Raw genomic sequence first — 22005 nt, forward strand, 5'->3', positions numbered from 1 at the left:
AAGGAGGTGCAGGTGGTGCTGACTCCAGGTCGGGAAGGTGTGCACTTAAATGTTGACCAAAATGACTGGAGCATGTGTGGGAAGATGTAGAAGATGCTATTCAGGCTCCACGGATTTGGTTTGTTTTCTGGTCCTTTCGGCCTCCCCGGGTTTCAAAACTTAGATTACATACCGTCTTCTTAGCCCACCAAGTGAGCCAAGACTTGCAGCACCGCCCCCTTCCCCTGAAGAAGACAAACTGAGTACAAACACAACTCTCCATCGCAGCTGCTTTCCTTTCTGTTCGCCTAAGGCCTTTCAATCTGAGGTTGTCTTGTCCATCTCACTGAAGTTTCCCTGGTTGCCTTGTGGCCATGGCCCAAGAGTATACTTGTCCAACAGGGAAAAAACTGGACCACCCCGTTGACTCTTTCGCACATCCCGAGTTTAGGCGAGCCCTGCGATCCTGAGCAAGTTCATAGTTGGTTCCCCCTTGTCCACACTTGTTGAGGCCACAGCTAGATCAGGGACCAATGAAGGAGCCCGAAGCCCCAAAGCTTCCTAGATCCCCAGCTCTGCCTTGGACCTCCAGGCAAGTGCCACTTCTTCACAGCAGGGATCGCTGTGGGGCTGTTGCCCCTCCCCCCGCCCCCTTCCCCACCCCCCACCCCCACCCTTCCAGAGGAATGCCTCTCAATGGTAAATGCCTGCCCTGTGGATCCTCAGGGAGCAAAATACTTTCCCACTGAGCCAAGATCTTCTTGGCTTTCAGCATGCTTGGGCTGAAATCCAAATGGTCATTTCAAGTCGCTTAAGTGATTTTGTTTCTCTGTGCTTTCGTTCTGTCCATCGGATCAGATTCTGCCAGGCAGGATGCAGTGGGATTTGATCAGAACCCAGGGTGCGCTCAACACTGACAGAAATGTTTGGCGCCCTGGTATGAGTCTGCAGGAGACAAGATGCAGACCTGCGGTTTTCGATTGTCTCACGTCCTCTCTGCTCTTCATCGTTTCTAAACGCTGAAAATCTGTCCAATTTCTTTCCATTACTGAATGCTTGGCGAAGCTGTCGTTGGTAAAGACTCGCTTTCTACCCTACAAGTGTAACAAGGCATCCACACCATCCCACCTCTGGAGGTCTACAAAATTGCTGTCTGCTGGAATTTCTGTTGAAGTTGCGTTCCTTTTGCTGTGTAGAGGTTTTTCCAGGACAGCACTGCCCAGGACACTTAAGCTGTATTTCTCTGAGCTGCCTTTCTTCTGCATACCTTCCTTTCTTCAGTCCCTCCATGGCTATGGCACTGGAGTACATTTGTCCAGTGTGTAAGACGCTAGAAGAGGCTAACTGACGGCTTCTCAACTCGCACACCCAGGGTTTGAAGCCAGCTTGTGATCCTTGACAAGTCCATAGTTAGAAGCCTGCTTGCTTGTCTACACTGGTGGATCCCACAAGGGCATCCTGGCCAATGAATGAGTCAGGCCAGAAGGTTAAAGAGTTCTCAGCTCCTAGTTGCAAGCCTGTGACTTCTTCACAGTAGAGGGCACTCAGGCGCCAGCAGTGTGCTTTGGGCCAGTTTCAGATGGCCAGAGTCCTTTCTGACTATCCCTCTTTGCAAGTGCTTGTTACTTGCTCCTGTCAAGTTAAATTCCACTCTGATGTCAACAGGCCCGGGCTGAAATCTGACAGCGATTTCTAACCGGTTTGTGATTTTGTTTCTTGATGCTTTCATTTTGCAGACAGGATGAGACTCTGCCAGGCAGGCTGAAGTGGAATTCTGTCTGAACCCAGGATCCAGATGTTTGTGCCTCAATGCTGACCTTCAAGCCATGGTCCCGGGCGCTAAAACCATGCCAGGATGGCTGACATCTCTCCTCACACACTTTCTAATGAAGCCTCCGGGTTATTTTCCTGGCGGTCACTTGGTTTGGCGACAAGAAAGCTAAGATGGTGGCCTAATGGCTTTTCACTAGGACTGTCAGTGTTTTACCCCAGCCTTGTGGTCCTGGATAAGTCCATGGTTACTGCACCCTCAGACTTTTCCATATCAATAGGGGAGCGACTTCTGCAGCAGTGGGCACTATGTCTCCAGGAATGCACCTCTCCCACGTTACCAATTTCCAGTGCCTGAGGTTTGGCTTGTCTGATCCTGGATCAGGAGTGACTGCCATTTGTAAGCCAAGTCAAGTTCCCCTGTGCTATCAGCAGGCAGAGGCTGAATCCGACCTTGATTGCTAACAGCATAGTTGATTTTGTTTCCAGGTGCTTTTATTTTCAGATGGAGTCAGACTTTGCCAGGGAGGCTGTAGTGGGATTCACTGCAAACCCAGGGACCAGAAGGGGAGGAGGATACCCTGGATGAAACCCATGGTGCCTATGCACCAGTGTGTAGGGAATGTGATCCAGTCCCAATTTCATTTTCTTTTCATGTCTTCTCTGCTTGCCATAGTTTCTAAATGCTGAAAAACAGTCTGAGTTCTAAGGATTGTAGATTGCAAGCCCATCGCCTTAGACAAAAGCCGGCTTTCAGTCTTGCAAGTTACCCAAGGCATCTGACCCAGGCTCCCCTTATAAAACTAATCTCAGTCACAGCTGTGTTCAATTCTTATATGAGAAAATTTACTTTCTCTTTTAAAAGTCTGTCTTTCACCTAGAGTCTTCGCTCCTCTGGTGTTTCTCTTGTTGTTCAAGTGTAGCCCTTTAACCCATGGTAGTCTGACAAGATACAAAATATTATTTTCATTTTTGTTTATGTGTTGAGGCTTGATTCGGGATGAAGTATATGGTCAATTTTGGAGAAGTAAGTGTATTCCTTTGGGTTGCCATTGAGTTATATTCACAGTCACTAAAATGGCATTCTGTCTTTGAATACAGGCAAAATACAGAAAGCAGCTCTCATAAAATAGATATCATTTGAAAGTATTTAATCAATTTATCTCTACATATTTTGTAGCTACACCTGTTACTACAAGTAATAAATGAGCTAAATCTGCCACCAATCCTGAAGTGAACATATTAAATACATATTAGAAGTGCAAATATACATGATATAAAATATCAGATAAATATATAAATTATCTTTTCAGGTTTTTCAGATTATAATATAATATGGAGAACATGAGTTGCTAAACTCTTGAAACTCTTGGAAGAGCTGCCTGGAATTAAGGACCACCCCGAGCCCCACATGCCACCAGACATGACCCCAAACAGGCATGGGCCTGGACAATGGATACCTTTGATGCCCTGAGCCATCACTCCTACCAGCACCCCTGGTGCTGTGAAATTGGGAACCCCAGCATAGCCACACTGCTGGATGGAGCTGCATTTCGAGATGAGAGGGGATAGAAACACTGTAGAGAGCGACACATTGAAGAGTCAATGACTAAAACTTCAGAGAGACTTTGGGGTCCCAAGAAGTAGAAGCCACTTCCAGGAAAAGGGTTCAATGGTCTCTGAACCAGCCAGAAGATGGCAGTGCCCATAGTGGTGGAGACATGCTTGCCCCAGGTGAATTCTGGAGCAAATGGGGGCTCCCAGAAGACTAAAAACAGACTCTTCCATGAGAGAGGAATCTGGAAAGGAAAGATACTCAAGCATTGTGGAAAGCATACACCTTGAAGTCCTTCAATATATTCTCTGGGAGGAGCCAGAGATAAACTGAGTAATAGCCTCAAGCTGCCTCTGTGGACTTATGAGCTGAGGCTGTGCCCCACATGCCCAGAAGCCTTGAAGAAATCTCTTTATTTCTTCTTCATCACTGTTCAATTGATATGTTAAAGAGATTTCCCTTAAATCTAGGTAGAATCTTGGCATTCTGATGGAAAGTGTGCATAATTAAAATCTTTCCTCTCCACCACCTGTGTAATTGTTTTTCCATGGAAAAGTCAGGATTTGAGTCTGGGGTAAGAACTGATCAGTAATCAAGTCAGAGGAATTTCCCTGTGGGTGGAGTTTCGATATGGGTGGGATGTGGACACTGACAGGCTTAGTAGGGACTAAAAAGTGGCCCGCTACTAAGATTTCTTATATTGTTCTCCAGAAGAGGGCATAGTGGAAATTTGGGTAAAAGGAGGTGGAGGGCTGTAAGTTATCTGCAGGGTACAATTGCAAGAAAGGAACAATCTGATTTCAGATCTTCTGAATTGGCCACCAAGATATGACAGGATATCAGGTCCAGAAAAGAACAAAACACTTCCCTTTAAGGCACTCCCCTTTCAGATGTTAATTTGTAAGGTTGACTGCCACATCAACAAATGGGGTTCTTGGATGGGGTCTGCTGTACAACAAAGGGCCTCTAAGGTTTATAATTAAATAATGAGGATTTCTAGACCCAGGCATACTGTGCACTCTTTTAACACTAGCATATTAGAGACAGACAGGTCTCTGAGTTCAAGGTCAGTCCAGTCCACTGAGTAAGTTTCATGACAGTAAGGACTGAATAGTGAGACACTGTCTCTAATGCTGAAGTATTATTTTCATGTTAGGTAGAGAGATTTGCTGAAAAGAACTTCAGACGTTCAGGTTCTTTAATAATCTGAGCACTTGCAAGGGTATGCGGTGTTGTCTGTGTGCAAAGAGAAGGTGAAGATAAATAGCAACTCTCAAAACAAGGAAAAGGATCTCTTATGCTAATAGACTTATAGGAAAGATCTCTGATCTGGACAGATCAGTGAAGGGATTAGACACAATGTAAAGAAGCAACTGAGACAGCTAATTACAGTGTCCCATTCTAGGACATCTGTGAGTTCCACAACCCTAGGAGTGAAACAGCATAGAAAAGTTGTTATATAGGCTGTAAGGCGCCACTACAACCGCAGCCTCTGTGGTTTGACAGTTCATTAATGCCTGAATTAGAAGGGCAGTGAAACTCCAAGGACTATGGTGGCTCAGATGAGATCTGCATATCTTTGTTGTGTTTGTTCAAAAATTATCTTTTTATATTTGTTTGTTTGATTTTTTTCTGTGTATCCTTCGTTGTCCTGGCTGGTTTTCTCTAGAACACTATTTCAGAACAAAATGAACTGTTATGGACTAGAACCAACATTTAAATAGGCAGCAGCTTGCTTCCCTGATAAGTACCAAAGCTTGCCCAAAGGTTTTATACACTTGCCCAAAAAGTCCTGCCTAGTGGGTAAAATATGCTCCCTACTTTACTCTGTGTTCTTTTTTTTTAATTAGATAATTTCTTTATTTACATTTCAAATGCTATCCTGAAAGTTCCCTATACCGTGCCCCCCTGCCCTGATCCCCTACCCACCCTCTCCTACTTCTTTGCCCTGGCATTCCCCTGTACTGGGGCATATAAAGTTTTCAATACCAAGGGGCCTCTCTTCCCAGTGATGGCTGACTAGGCCATCTTCTGCTACATATGCAGCTAGAGACATGAACTCTGGGGGTACTGGTTACTTCATATTGTTCCACCTATAGAGTTGGAGACTCCTTCAGCTCCTTGGGAGCTTCCTCTAGCTTCTCCATTGGGGGCCCTGTATTCCATCCTATAGATGACTGTGAGCATCCACTTCTGTATTTGCCAAACACTCTGTGTTCTTGATGGATGGATTTCCACAAGAAGTCTCAATGCTGACACCTTTTGCTAAGAGAGAAAGCCCTGCCTGTACTTTTGAGTTGGGAGGGGAGGGGATTCTACTTAAGTGTTCTCCTCATACTGACATCTGTGTGATCACTCTCTAGCCTAGTACATGACTTAGTTCACAGTTTAGGTCTTCCTGGGGGGAAAGAAAATGACTTAAAAGTCTTGGGAATGCTGAAAAGGCAAAACTGCATGTCCAAGAAAGTACAAAAACACTATCTTGACATCACAGTGGCTGTTGACCATGCTTGAGCACTACTACCCACGTCCTCAGCATGGTGCAGAGAACACAGTTGGCACTGGAGGAAAAGGGTGGGCTGCATAGTGAGAGCTACTAACTTCCCAGACATTGTGTGGTGCAGGTGAAATCCTAGGAGTAAAATCATAGCTGACTTTCCCAGTTCCTGAGCACTGCTTTATATAGATGCTTCCATTTATTCTCTACAACTGGAACAAGGCCTGTCATTCAGACCCATTCATCACTCAGTCTTCCCTCTTTATCTCCCTCCAGCCATTCCTCCCTTCATTGATTTGTTCTTCTCACTACTTAGTTCTGTCTCTCCTAGAATTCACTGTGTAAATCAGGCAGGTCTGGAACTCACAGTGATCTACCTGCCTGTGTGAACATTCGTACTTCAGATATATTTTCAACAGAGAGACTACTTTCTTTTTCTTCTTCTTTTTTAATCATTTTAATTAGGTATTTTCTTCATTTATATTTCAAATGCTATCCCAAATGTCCCCCATTCCCTCCCCCACCCATTCCCCTACACACCCACTCCCAATTCTTGGCCCTGGCGTTCCCCTGTACTGAGGCATATAAGTTTACAAGACCTAGGGGCCTCTCTTCCCAATGTTGGCCGACTAGGCCACCTTCTGCTACATATGCAGTGAGAGACATGAACTCTGGGGGTACTGGTTAGTTCATATTGTTGGTCCACCTCTAGGATTGCAGATCCCTTTAGCTCCTTGGGTGCTTTCTCTAGCTCCTCCATTGGGGTCCCTGTGTTCCATAATCTGTCTCCAAACGCTGATACCATTGCATACACCAGCAAGATTTTGCTGAAAGGACCCTGATATAGCTGTCTCTTGTGAGGCTATGCCGGTGCCTGGCAAATACAGAAGTGGATACCCACAGTCAGCTATTAGATGGAAACTAGACTTTCTGAAAAACCAATGGATGAACTGAGGCTTATAAAATGTGAAGCTCATCCAACCTTGGAAGCACATAAAAGACACCCTCTCAAGGTCAGGCAGCCAAGTTTTCTGTGTCAGGTCCAGTACTGCCATGACCTAACTTAGCCAGTCCTTTTTCTCCAGGTGAGTTCCCTTGTGATACAGAAATTTGCTCTGTACATTGGTAAAAATAGATTCTCCTGTGAGAAGTGGTGGCACCAGGCTCTTCTCCCCATGATAGACAGGCAAGGCAAAGTCAACCTTTGTTCTGTGATAGCCTATTCTACACAGAAGGAAGAAGGGTAAAATGAAAGTAGCAGATATTCCCTAGATTAATTTGGAGGGGAAGAATCTGGGTATATCAGTCTTCATCCATGTTGATTTAGCAGAAGGGTTTCCCAAAGTGCTCAAGGTTGCTCCCTGTGTGCTGGTTATCTTATGGCCCAGCACACATGAGAACCAGAATGTCTAAGGTCTGTCCCCTGAGGAAGTCCTTAAAAAAAAAAGAAAAGCCTACCAGTTAGTCCTGTAACCAACAGTAGGAAAGAATAGTGTATCCTCATCTGTGTCCACTCCACCCCTCATCTTTTCCTTTGGGCCACTTAAAGAAGAACACAAATTTCTAGTTTTTTAGCCCTTTTATTCAGAAAACTGCAACAAACCAAACAAACACCAGCTGGTTGCAAAGACACAACAACCTTTGTGCGCTTTTGCTTTATGAGCAGGACTTGACAGAAAATCCCCTAATTGCAAGTCCTTAGCAGGAATCAGGGCTCCTGGGCTCCAAACAGAGTTCTGGGTGGGTTTTCACTTCTTCTGCCAAAAAGCCCTTTGAATGCATGGCCAGCAGCCTAGGTGCCTAGCATGTCAGAAGCTGGATTCTCATGAGGGCAGTCTCCACCATCTCAAAGCTCATGTTCTAGCCCTGTCCCTGAGCAGTCTTGGAGAGAATTATTCTGGCAACTCTGTATCTTTGTCTTTATTTTCCACATCTCCAGGGGACACTTGTGACTCCCTCAGATTCTCCGAAGACTTCTGTGTGCTTCTTCATGGCACAATTCTGGGGTGGTATCTCATGTAGTTCAAGTATAGATCCCAATGGACAATCCAGCTGTCCTCAGAGCAGTGGCTTTGCTCTGCCAAAATGAAGTGGCACAGATTTGGAACATCATGGACTCAGGGCTTGCAATACTTGTGCACTCAGCAGTGCATGCTCTGCAGAACTTGATGTATCCTTGACAAAACTGAGATGGTACTGCTTCATTGTGGAATGCTCTGTAGAATCTGATGTATCCTTGACAAAACTAAGACCATACTGCTCCATTGTCACATGATCTGTAGAATCTGATGTATCCTTGACAAAACTGAGATGGTACTCCTTCATTGTGGAATGCTCTGTAGAATCTGATGTATGCTTGACAAAACTGAGATGGTACTCCTTCATTGTGGAATGCTCTGTAGAATCTGATGTATGCTTGACAAAACTGAGACGGTACTCCTTCACTGTGGAATGCTCTGTAGAATCTGGTGTAGGCTTCATAAAACTTTGACGGTATTCCTTAATTATCTTGGATTTATCCATGTATTGTTGAGGGCAAGTCCTTGGCCTTTTGATTCAGAGAAGACTCCAGTTAGTTATTTATACTCTATACTTCAAGGACCCTCCCAAATATTACGTTATGGAAAGCTGGGTGTTAAACCCATAATCCTAGCATCTATTTGCATTGCCTAAGGAGGCAAGATTTTGCCCAGTCTGGTAGCAAAATCAGAACCTGACGAAAAGAAGCAGATCAGGCAGAGAAGTAGAGGCAGGTGGAATTCTGATCTCAAGGTTAGCCTGGTTGTCAGACCTAGTTTGAGGACAGCTAGGGCTACAAAGAAAACCTAGGGTAAATTGTCAAAACAAGAAAACAAAGAAAGAATGAAGCTTCTTAAAGTAAGATCCTATCACTCAAGATGCAATTGTGTAGAGTTAAACATTATAGGTAACTGACTAGACAGGCAATGGGGAAAGTGCTAATGGATGGCAAATCTACTTGGGGTGCCTGGTTTAGAGAGTAAGAGCAAATAAAATGATCTCTCACTTACTCTTTCTTTCCTGAAAGGAGATTTATTAGAATGACTTACATTCCGCAGGTGAGATTATTCCACAGCAGCTGGATAGGAAGCAAAGTCCAAGATTCCAGAAGTTCTCAGTCCCAGAGGGTGGATGTCTCAGATGGCCTTCAGTAGAAGTTGAATCACAGTCAGGTAGGCTCTCGAGCCAGTGAAGTAATAGACTTGCTAGCTAAAAGAGAGCAAGCAGGCAAAGTGAAAACTTTCTTCCTCTCTGTTCTTATATAGGCCTCCAGCTGAAGGTGTGGCCGGAATTAAAGTTGTTTATTCCAGATTCAATGTCTGGATTAAAGGTGTGTGTCTTCTGCTGGGTGTTGTGACTCACGCCTTTAATCCAAACACCATGGAATTGAATCAATCAATTACATCTCTGTGAACAAACTGGTCTACAAAATGAGTTCCAGGACAGCCAGTGGTATTATAGACAAATCCTTGCTCATAACAACAACAACAACAACAACAACAACAACCAGTTACATAAAAAAAGATGTGTCTTTCTTAGTTCAGATCCAGAAACTGTGTCTTTCAAACTCAAAAAAGATCTTCATTAAAGACAAGTCTCTTAGCTCAAAGACACTGATTACTTTCTACAAATTAAGTAAATATCCTTTTCAGGTGTGTCATCCAATTTTGGATTTTGCTGAATTCAAGATTTTGTCAAGTTGACAATAAAGAATATCCAACAGAGACAATGTTTCTCTGTTGGGAGCAACCGTGTTTGAATGTTAACTGCACTGGGACCTATGAGTTTTCCTCTTAGGACTGCTTTCATTGTGACCCATAAGTTTGGGTATGTTGTAGCTTCATTTTCATTACGTTCCAAAATGTCTTTCTTTCTTTATTTCTCCCTCGACCAATTTATCATTGAGTAGAGTGTTTCTCAGGTTTCTCGTGAATGTTGGCTTACTATTATTTATGTTGTTATTGAAGATCAGCCTTAATATGGGTTATCTGATATGATGCATGGGATAATTTCAGGATTGTTGTATCTGTTAAGGCCTGTTGTAGAAAGTAATCAGTGTCTTTGAGGTAGGAAAACTTGCCTTTAAAGAAGATCTCTTTCCATTGTGTCCTAATTAACAAAATCAGAAATGAAAAGGGAGATATAACAATAGAAACTGAAGAAATTTAAAAAAAAATCATCAGATCCTATTACATGAGCCTATACTCAACCAAACAGGAAAACCTGGATGAAATGGGCAATTTTCTAGACAGATACCAGGTACCAAAGTTAAATCAGGACCAGATAAACAATTTAAACATTCCTATACTCCTATAGCAATAGAAACAGTCATCAATAGTATCCCAACCAAAAGGAGCCCAGGACCACATGGGTTTAGTGCAGAGTTCTATCAGACCTCAAAAAAGACCTTATTCTAATAGTCCTCAAAATTCCACAAAATAGGAACAGGAGGTACTGTATGCAATTCATTCTATGAAACCACAATTACTCTGATACCTAAACCACATAAAGACTCAACAAGAAAGTGATTGTCAGACCAACTTCCTTTATGAATATTGATGCAAAAATACTCAATAAAATCCTCGCAAACCAAATCCAAGAACACATCAAAACGATCATCCATCATGACCAAGTAGGCTTCATCCCAGGGATGCAGGAATGGTTTAATATATGGCAATGTATGGAATCCAATATATAAACAAACTCAAAGATAAAAACTACATGATCATCTCCTTTGATGCTGAGAAAGCATTTCACAAAATCCAACACCCTTTCATGATAAAAGTCTTGGAAAGATTAGGAATTCAAGACCCATACTGAAATATAAAAACAATATACATTAAACAGTAGCCAACATCAAATTAAGTGGAGAGAAACTTTAAGCAATACCACTAAAATCAGGTACTAGACAAGGCTGCACACTTTCCCCCTACCTATTCAATATAGTACTTGAAGCTCTAGCCAGAGCAATTAGACAACAAAAGGAGATCAAGGGGATATAAATTGGAAAGGAAGAAGTCAAAATATCACTATTTGCAGATGATATGATAGTATATATAAGTGACCCTAAAAATTCCATCAGAGAACTCCTAAGTCTGGAGCTTCAGTGCAGTAGCTGGATATAAAACTAACTCAAACAAATCAGTGCCCTTTCTTTACACAAAGGATAAACAGGCTGAGAAAGAAATTAGGGAAACAACATCCTTCACAATAGTCACAAATTATATAAAATACCTTTGTGTGACTCTAGTCAAGGAAGTGAAAGATCTGTATGATAAGAAACTCCAGTCTCTGAAGAAAGAAATTGAAGAAGATCTCTGAAGATGGAAAGATCTCATGCTCATGGATTGGCAGGATTAATATAGTAAAAATGGCTATCTTGCCAAAAGCAATCAACAGATTCAATGCAATCCCCATCAAAATCCCAACTCAATTCTTCACTGAGTTAGAAATGGCAATGTGTAAATTCATCGGGAATAACAAAAAATCTAGGAAAGCAAAAACTATTCTTCTTTTCAATATTTTCTTAAATTAGGTATTTTCCTCATTTACATTTCCAATGCTATCCCAAAAGTCCCCCATACCCTCCACCCCACTCCCCTACCCACCCACTCCCACTTTTTGGCCCTGACGTTCCCCTGTACTGGGGCATATAAAGTTTGCAAGTCCAATGGGCCTCTCTTTCCAGTGATGGCCGACTAGGCCATCTTTTGATACATATGCAGCTGGAGTCAAGAGCTCCGGGGTACTGGTTAGTTCATAATGTTGTTCCACCTATATGGTTGCAGATCCCTTTAGCTCCTTGAGTATTTTCTCTAGCTCCTCCATTGGAGTCCCTCTACTCCATCCAATAGTTGACTGTGAGCATCCACTTATGTGTTTGCTAGGCCCCAGCATAGTCTCACAAGAGACAGCTATATCAGGGTCCTTTCAGCAAAATCTTGCTAGTGTATACAATGGTGTCAGCATTTGGAGGCTGATTATGAGATGGAATAGGCATGCCTGACCTCAAGCTGTACTACAGAGCAATTGTGATTAAAAACAAAACAAAACAAAACAAAACAAAACTGCATGGTACTGTTACAGTGACAGACAGGCAGATAGATCAATGGAATAGATTTGAAGACACAGAAATGAACCCACACACCTATGGTCACTTGATCTTTGATAAGGGAGCTAAAACCATCCAGTGGAAAAAAGACAGCATTTTCATCAAATGATGCTGGCACAACAGGCAGTTATCATGTAGAAGAATGCAAATTGATCCATTCTTATCTCCTTGTACAAAGCTCAAGTCTAAGTGGATCAAGGAACTCCACATAAAATTAGAGACACTGAAAATTATCGAGGAGAAATTGGGGAAAAAACTCGAGATTAGGCACAGGGGGAAAATTCCTGAACAGAACAGCAATGCCTTGTGCTGTAAGATCAAAAATTGACAAATGGAACCTTATAAAATTGCAAAGCTTCTGTAAGGCAAAAGACACTGTTAATAAGACCAAAAAGCAACCAACAGATTGGGAAAAGATCTTTACCACTCCTAAATCAGATAGGGGACTAATATCCAATATATACAAAGAACTCAAGAAGCTGGACTCTAGAAAATCAAATAACCCCATTAAAAAATGGGGCACAGAGCTAAACAAGGAATTCTCAACTGAGGAATACCGAATGGCTGAGAAGCACCTGAAAAAATGTTCAACATCTTTAATCGTCAGGGAAATACAAATCAAAATAACCCTGAGATTCTACCTCACACCAGTTAGAATGGCTAAGATAAAAATTCAGGAGATAGCAGATGCTGGCAAGAATGTGGAGAAAGAGGAACACTCCTCCATTGCTGATGGGATTGCAAGCTTGTACAACCACTCTGGAAATCAGTCTGGCATTTCCTCAGAAAATTGGACATAGTATTACCTCAAGACCCAGCAATACTTCTCCTGGGCATATTCTTTGAAGAAGTTCCAACTTGCAATAAGGACACATGCTCCACTATGTTCACAGCAGCCTTATTTATAATAGCCAGAAGCTTAAAAGAAGCCAGATGTCCATCAACAGAGGAACGGATACAGAAAATGTGGTACATTTACACAATAAAATACTACTCAGCTATTGAAAACAATGAATTTATGAAATTCTTAGGCAAATGGATGGATCTGGATGATATCATCCTGAGTGAGGTAACTCACTCACAGAAGAACACACTTGATATGCACTCTCTGATACGTGGATATTAGCCCAGAAACTTAGAATACCCAAGATACAATTTGCAAAACACATGAAACTCAAGATGAAGGAAGACCAAAGTGTGGACACTTTGTTTAGAATGGGGAACAAAATACCCATGGAAGGTGTTACAGAGACAAAGTTCAGAGCTGAAATAGAAGGAAGGATCACCCAGAGATTGCCCCACCCAAGGATCCATCCCATAAACAACCACGAAGCCCAGACACTATTGCATGTGCCAGCAAGATTTTGCTGACAGGATCCTGATATAGCTGTCACTTGTGAGGCTATGCCAGTGCCTGGCAAATAGAGAAGTGGATGTTCACCATCATCTATTGGATGAAATACAGGGCCCCCAAAGAAGGAACTAGAGAAAGTAGCCAAGGAGCAAAAGGGGTCTGCAAGCCTATAGGAGGAACATCAATATGAACTAACCAGTACCCTCAGAGATCCTTGCAACTATACCACCAGTCCAAGAACCACACGCCTGAGTGAACATACCTACCTCAGATCAATTTCTTACTGAGAAGCTCAACTTTTTGTAAAACAAACAGCTAAACTAAGGCTTATAAAATGTGAAGCTCTTCCAAGACTGGAAGCACATAAAAGCCACCTCTCAAGGCCAGGTTGCTGGGTTTACTGTGTTGGGGCCAGTACTGTCCTGACTTTTCACTTTAGGCAATCCTGTTTATGAAGTTGAGTTCACTTATGATGCAGAAATTTGCTCTGGAAATTTCTAAACATTGAAAGTTTCTCCTGTGCAGAAGTGGTGGCAAGGGCCTATACTCCTCATAATAGAGAAGCAAGGCAAAGTAAATCTGAGTTCAGGGGTAGCCTAGTCTACACATAAGGAAGGAGTAAAATGGAAGTTGCAGGTGTCCCCTAGATTAATTTGGATAGAAAGCATCAGGATGGATCAGTCATCATCATCCATGGTGATTGAGCAGAAGGATTTCCCAAAGTGCTCAAGGTTGCTCCCTGTGTGCTGGTTGTCTTATGGCACACCACACAGGAGAACTAAAATGCCTAAGGTTCCCTGAGGAATTCCATTAAAAAGAACCATGAGTTAGTCCTGTAAACAACAGGATGAAAAAATGAAGAATCCTCATCTGTGTCAACTCCACCCTTTATATTTTCCCTTAGGCCACTTTAGGAAGAACACAATATTCAGCTTTTTAACACTTTTATTAAGAAAGCTGTAAACAAACAAACAAATAAACAAATAGAACCAAAAACCAGATGGCTGCAAAGGCAGAACTGCCTCGTGTGCCTATGTTGTAACAGCAGGAGCTGACATACAATTCCCTAATTGCAAGTCTTAGCAGGCATCAGGGTTCCTGGGCTCCAGACACAGTTCTTAGTGACTTTCTTACTTCTTCTTCAGGCCAAAAGCCCTTTGAAGCCAAGCCCAACAGCCTAGGTGCCTGGAACTGTCAGAAGCAGGATCTTGGTCAGGGCAGTCTCCACCCTCACAGGTTGCAAGATTGAGCCCATTCTCCCTGAGCAAGCTTGGGGAGCGTTGGTCTGGCTCCTCTGTATCTTTGTCTTTGCAGTTTCCCACATCTCCTGGGGACACTTGTGGCTTCCTCTGACTCACCCTTTGAAACACTTCTGTGCCCTTCTTCATGTCAGAATTTAATCTGTGGTAGGATCTCAGGTAGTCCACACTCTCAAATACACAAAAGGAGTATAGATCCCATTCGGCAATCCAGCCACCCTCAGAGCAGTGGCTTTGCTCTTTGCCTAAACAAAGTGTCTCAGACTTCGAACACCTTGTACTCTGGGCTGGCAAGACCTGTGCACTGGGCAGTGCATGTTCTTCAATATCTGATGTATCCTTGACAAAACTGGGAATGGACTGCATCATCTTCTTGGCTTTATCTGTGGATCCCTGAGGGTAAGTCCTCGACCTTCTGATTCAGAGAAGAGTACAGTTAATTAATTGTGCTCTATACTTCTTGACCTCTCCCAACCATTACACAGTGGGAAGCTGCGTTTTAAACCCACAATCCTAGAATCTATTTGTATTGCCTAAGGAGGCAAGATTCTGCCCAATCTGGTGGCAAAATCCTTTCATACCAGAACCTAAGGGAAAGAGCAAATCAGACACAGAAGCAGAGGCAGGCAGATCTCTGATCTCAAGCCTAGCCTGGATGTCAAGCCTGGTTTCAGTTCAGTTAGTGCTACACAGGAAAACCTAGCCTCAAAAATCAAAATAAGGAAACAAAAAGGAGTGGAGCTTCTCAAAGTAAGATCCTGTCACTCTGGATGCAATTGTCTACACTTAAACATTATAGGCGACTGACTAGACAGGCAATGGGAAAAGTCCTAATGGACCTTCAAATCTACTTGGGTGCCTGGAATAGGGATTAAAATATTAAATATAATGTTCCATCACTCTCTCTTTCCTGTCAGAGCATTTAGTAAGATAACTTACAGGCTGCAGTTGAACATATTCCTCAACAGCTGGATAGGAAGCAAAGTCCAAGAATCCAGAAGTTCAAGTTCCTGGGGCTGGATGTCTCAGGTGGTCTTCTGTAGAAGATGGAATCACACACAAGGAGACTCTAGTGCCAGCAAAGTAATAGACTTGCTAGCTAGGAGAGAGCAAGTAAGCAAAGTGAAAACTTTCTTCCTTTGTGTTCCTATATAGGCCTCCAGCTGAAGGTGTGGCGTGAATTAAAGGTGTGTGTTCCAGCTTCAATGTCTGGATTAAATCTTAGTGTCTTCTGCTGGCTCATGCCTTTAATCCAAGGACTATGGAATTGAATCAAGGAAGTGGATCTCTGTGAGTATTCTGGTCTACAAAGTGAGTTCCAGGACATCCAGGTATATTATAGACAAACCCTGGCTTATAACAATAATCACATCAACAAAGTTACATGTATTTCTTGCTTCAATCCTGATTAGAGGCCTGTGTCTTTCAAGCTCAATAAGATCTGCATTAAAAGCAAGTCTGCCTATCTCAAAAATATGAATTACTTTCTATAAATTAGCAAAAGTTACTTACAGGTCTACCCTTCATTTTTGGATTTTGCTTAATTGTAGATATAATCAAGTTGACAACAGTGAATAGCCTCCACAGAGAGTGTTTCTCTGTGTAACCCTGTCTGTTATGAAACTAACTCTGTAGATCAAACTATGCACCAAGTGAAAATGTCCCTGCCCCTGCCTCTGCCTCTCATGTGCTTAGATTAAGGGTATGTGTTACCAGGTCCTGCCTTGAAATGTTGTTAATACTCCTCTGGTCAGCTGGAGTCCTGAGCAGATGCTATTCCTGTATTCCCACCAGAGAAGTGGTTATGGGAAACAGCCGAGTGTAGAGATGAAACTTCAGGACAGGGAATCTCCTCTCTGCCTGCCCACTCCCCCAGCCCCATTTTCTATGTATGTTTTTAAGTTGATGTACATTACATTTCCATCCTCTAGTATTTATTAATGGACAGAGGGCAGGCAGGGATCTGCTGGGATAGCTGGGCTACCAGCTGCCCTGAACTGGATTCATATTTGCCAGGATCCAGGCAGCAAGAATGGAAAGCAGTTTCTTAAAGGACTATCAAAATAATTCGGTATCAATGTTGAATGGGAAGTATCTTGAAACTCACAGTTCAGCACACTCTCTAAAGCAGCCTTGTTTGGTTTCTGGGCATCGAAATATTATGAAAAGTGTAAATTTAAACAAGTAAAAGCCTCTTTAATTTAGTTCCCCTTGGGCTAAACTAGAGAATAAGCAAATATGGAGGATTTTTTCTTGTGTTCACTTCTCTCCATATGTATTTTAAATCTTGGACTGTGTGAGATACCACCGCAGATTGCATAATGACATGAGAAAAGAGAATTTAATGAGAAACCTCTTCTTGAACATCAGTAAGACTAACCCCTCAGGATGCTTTTCTTAGGAAATGAATGGACATGGATTTCCCAGGTGGAAAACATTGTAACACATCTATTTTGCTTCCATAGAAATTGCACTGTAGAAATTAACTTTTCCTGCAGAGACATCTACAGACTGTAGCATGAGCATTTCCTTTATTCTCTTCATCTCCATCCCCTTGAAAACCCCATTCAGTTCCTCTTCATCTTTTTGTGGATGAACCTGAGACCCACCAGAGAAGGGAAGAGAAGGAGCCACCAAGACAGAAGATACATCATGGGATCCCCTCAATGATCTCCAATACCTTCCTTTCTCTCCTAATGCTGTGTGGAACCATTCATTAGGGAATAAACATATTCACCCCAGATAGGGAATTAACAATAGGTCTTATAGAAATGTTGGTGTGAAGAGGTTGTTGACAGGAGTAAGGGTGACAGGACTTACTTACAGGGACATAACTTACCCAAAGGCTACCCTAGCATAGGTGATGGCTTACAAAAGCTGGAAACATGGTGTTCTCTGCACAGCCTGCAAGGAGCCAGGCATCTTGACAGGTTGGAGAGTGTCTTTGTTAACTCAAGTGGTCTGAGTCATCATCCATATTGATACATGTAGGCTAGCGGGTCTGAAAATTACTTTCAGATGCACTTACTGCTAAGAACAGGGTTGTTAAAAAAGCAGTTTTCACCACATGCCTCTTCTTTGCCATCCATTTTCCCTCTGCCTCTGTCTATGATCAGCATTATTAGGGAGACTTAGCACCTAAGTAGAAATGGATCAGTCACTCCTACTAGACTGCTCCCCTGAATAAGTGAACATATTTTAGTTTTGCCTAATTTCAGGTTAGTCTGGAATTGAGAGTGCTCAGAGATCAGTCAAGGGAACCAGTTACTTCTTGGAATAGAACACAGGAGGAAATTTGCAAGACAAATTAGTGAGTGAAGATCCTCACCACCAGTCCAGTTAACCTGAGTTGATTCCTGACATCTATATGGTGGAAGGAAAGATCCAACTCCTGCAGATTGTATTTTTGTTCAATGACCAAAACACATTTAAATACACACAGACTCACGTGAACACACAAACACACACACACACACACACTCACTTTTTAAAAACTATTGAAAATCAAGGTCAGAGTATGGTATAAAAACCTTTATGTTTCAGGACCCAAGACAAAAATTAATAAAAATCACCCTTGAAATGTCAAGACAAGTCAAACTAGCACAATGGAAGAAAACGGGTTCTTCTTGGAGTAAAAAACTTGAATTTGGATTAAAAATGTGTTGTATAAAACTGTGAGAGGAAGAGTCTACTATTTGGATTATAATAGAACAGTGAGGGGAAAAGGAATTGTTAGCACACCTTTTGAAAAAATCCAACAGAATAAAAAGAACCCTGTGATGCAGACTCTCCTGCCTTCCCCACTTTCATGTTCTCTGCTGAAAGTCTCTGGAGTTTTGACATCTTTAGCTAAGAGTCATGTAGGATCTAAGGGGGCAGGGCCTGTGAGTGGTTGTTACTGAGAAAGTGCATTTCTTATTGCCTGGACAAAGCAATTATACAACCTCACTCAGGCTCTGAACAGACTCTTCCCTAGAACTCTTTGCCTCTAAAGCACATAAGCTAATTTTGATAGAGATACTGTCACATTCAAGTAATGACTTAAACTGTTGCTACTGTAACGAACGAGGTCACAACACATGAGGTGATAAGCCACCCAGAAGTGCATGGCAGAACCTCTTTACACAAGATATATTGTTGCACTGAGCAGGACAAACCTCAGCTCTTCCTGTTACAAGAGTCAGTGTGTGTGCCCGTTTCAGAAGTTACTGTGTATGTTTGACTGCCAGAGCCAACAGATGGGGTTCATGGATGGAGTCTGAGGAACAGCAAATGGCCGCTAAGGTTTATAATTTAATAATGACGATTCGCACTGCCAGGCATGCTGTGAACTCTTTTAATTTTAACACTTTAGAGAGAGGAAGTTCTCTGAGTTCAAGGTTTGTTTGGTCTACAGAGTTATTTAATGGACAGCAAGGACTGCATAGTTAGGCCCTGTGTCAAAACATAATGGATTCTTTTTATGTTGGGTATAGAGATTCGATGAAAAGAATTTCAGATGGTCATGTTCTTTAATAATCTGAGCACTTGCAAGGCTGTGGGGTGGTGTCTGTGTACAGAGAGAAGGTGAAGATCAGTATCAATTCTCAAAATGAGGAAATAAATCCCTTTATGCTAATAGACTTATAGGAAAGGTCTCTGAACTGGGCAGATCAGTGAAGGAATTGAACACAATGTAAATCAGCACCTGAGAGAGCTAATCATAAGGTTCCATTCAGTGATTTCCACATCCATTGGAGTGAAAGAACTTAGGGAAGTTGTTATATAGGATGTAAGGAATGGCTGCATACCCTCTACAACAGCAGCCTCTGGGGTTGGACAGTTTAGAGCTGCCTGAATTAGAAGATCAGTGAAATTCCAAGGACTATGGTGGCTCACAAGAGATCTGGATACCTGTGTTCTAAAGTTAGGTAAATTTTCTTTTCTTTTTGTATTCATTTGTTTGTATGTTTTTTTTTCCCATGTATCCTTGGTTGTTCTGAATGATATTCTCTAAACACTATTTCAGAACAAAATCAACTGGCAGGAATCAGAACCATCATTTAAACTGGCAGAGCTTGCCCCCTTGAAAGTACATCCACTTGCCCATAAAAGTCCTGCCCAGTGTGTAAAACCTTCTCCCTACTTCATTCTGTGCTCTTGATGGATGGATTTCCACAAGAAGTCTTAATACTGAAGTCTCCTGCTGATCAAGAAAGCCCATCCTGTATTCCTGAGTTTGGAAGGAAATGGGATGCAACTTACATGTTCTCCTCACACTGACAGATGTGTGATCACTGTCTAGCCTGGTATATGACTTAGGTGACAGGTTAGGTCTTCTTGGGGGGAAAGAAAATGACTTAAAATTCCTGGGAACACTGAAAAGGTAAAACTGGAACCAAAGTCCAAGAAAGTGCAAAACACTATCATCATACTGAATGTTGATCATGCTTGATCACCCACATCTTCAGCATGGTGCAAAGAACGACTAACTTCCCAGGCATTGTCTGGTGTAGGTGAAATCCTTGGAGAACTATCATTGCTGACTCTCCCAGTTCCTGAGCACTGTTTTATGTAGATGCTTCCATTTATTCTCCACAACTGAGGCAAGGCCTGCCATTTAGACCTATCCATCTCTCATTCCTCCCTCACTCTCTACCTCCTTCCATCCCTCCCTCCATTCATTGATTTGTTCTTTTCACTACTTAGTCCTCTGTGTCCTAGAATTCTCTGTGTTAATCAAGCTAGTCTGGAACTCACAGGAATCCACCTGCTTGAGTGAACAACCCTACCTCAGATCTACTTTCTACTGGGAGACTAGACTTTCTGAAGGACCAATTGATGAACTAAGGTTTATAAAATGTGAAGTTCTTCCAATCATGGAAGCACATAAAAGACACACTCTCAAGTCCAAGTGGCTGAGTTTTCTGTGTAAATGCCAGCACTGACATGACCTTCAGACATAGCCAGTCCTGTTTCTGCAAATTAGTTCACTTGTGATTCAGAAATTTGCTCTGGACATTGGGACAAATAGAAAAATTCTCCCCAATCCCCATAATAGAGAGGCAAGGTAAAGTGATTATGAGTTTAGAGCTAGCCTATTTTCCATAGAAGTAAGGAGTGGTAAATGGAAGTTGCAGGTGTCCCCTAGATTAATTTGGAGGGGAAGCATCTGAATAGATCAGTCATCATCCATATTGATTGAGCAGAAGTGTTTTCCAAAGGGCTCAAGGTCACTCCCTGTGTGCTGGTTATCTTATGGCCCAGAACATACAGCTTGTACTCAAAAAGTAGTTTTTGTATATTTATTATGTGCCTCCCAGTTATTCCTGCTTCCATTTGAGAACTCTGATCCTGTATCAATGCCGGACCACAACAGCAATGAGTCTTTGTTCTGGTTTGAGGCCTTTGGCTTCTCCTACTGTAGCACTACAGGATCCTTTCTGGGACTCCCTCAGAACACTGTAGCCTCCTTCTATGTACCTATAGAGTTTTATCTATATGCCTGGCATGACACAGTAACTGGTCTCTATGCACATTTACAGTTTTTAATGCTATAACTCAAATAGTGCTGCATCTAGTTTCTATGCATTTACCTGGTTTGGTTTGGTGCTATTGTGAGTTGTAGTTTTATTTTTACCTCTCTGGGTGTAAAGCCTCCAAGGATAACTAAGTACCATTTGCATGCCCAATGTTCTTGGAGCCCAGAGAATCAACACACCCCAGATATGTAAGCAATGATGCCACTTGTAGCCCTGTTTCTAACCACTAAGGGATATAACCAACAAAAGTATCCTTTCCAGTGGTGGAAGTGTGAATGAACAGCGTGTGGGGATCCAATGGGCAAGAATTATTGTCCTTCACAAAAAAAAAAATGAAGTTGTATGGTCTGTAGAAAGATGCTTGTGCCTGAAGGCAGTCACACCCAATGGATGACCATGTCTCCAGATGACAGATATCCACTGTCCCTCAGTTTGGGCACTAGGCTTGCAAGATATATGACATAATGTTTTTCCTTTGTTACATGTGAGTAGTTGAGTGAAATGTGTGGAGAAAAGTTGGCTAATGATATCAAGGATGATTGAGAGGTAAAATGGAAATAGCCTAAAAGAGAACACATATTTCCATGAAATTAACAACACACAACCCCACATCACTGGAAACAGAAATTTTGTTTGTATGTCTATTAATTTACCATGACTTGTATTAAACAACATAATGAAATCAAAGCAACTTATGAAAGAAGTGGTTAGTTTGGATTATGGTTTCAGAGTCCATGATGGCAGAGAGAAGGAATGGCTGAGATTACTCACATCTTGTTCCACTACAAGACGGAAGGGAGAGAAAGACACACACACACACACACACACACACACAGAGAGAGAGAGAGAGAGAGAGAGAGAGAGAGAGAGAGAGAGAGAGAGAGAGAGAGAGACAGAGACAGAGACAGAGAGACAGAGAGAGAGAGACAGACAGACAGAG

The sequence above is a fragment of the Mus caroli genome, unplaced genomic scaffold (genome assembly GCF_978045245.1).
Source record: "Mus caroli unplaced genomic scaffold, Mus_caroli_1 scaffold_15, whole genome shotgun sequence".
NCBI classification, from domain to species: Eukaryota; Metazoa; Chordata; class Mammalia; order Rodentia; family Muridae; genus Mus; species Mus caroli.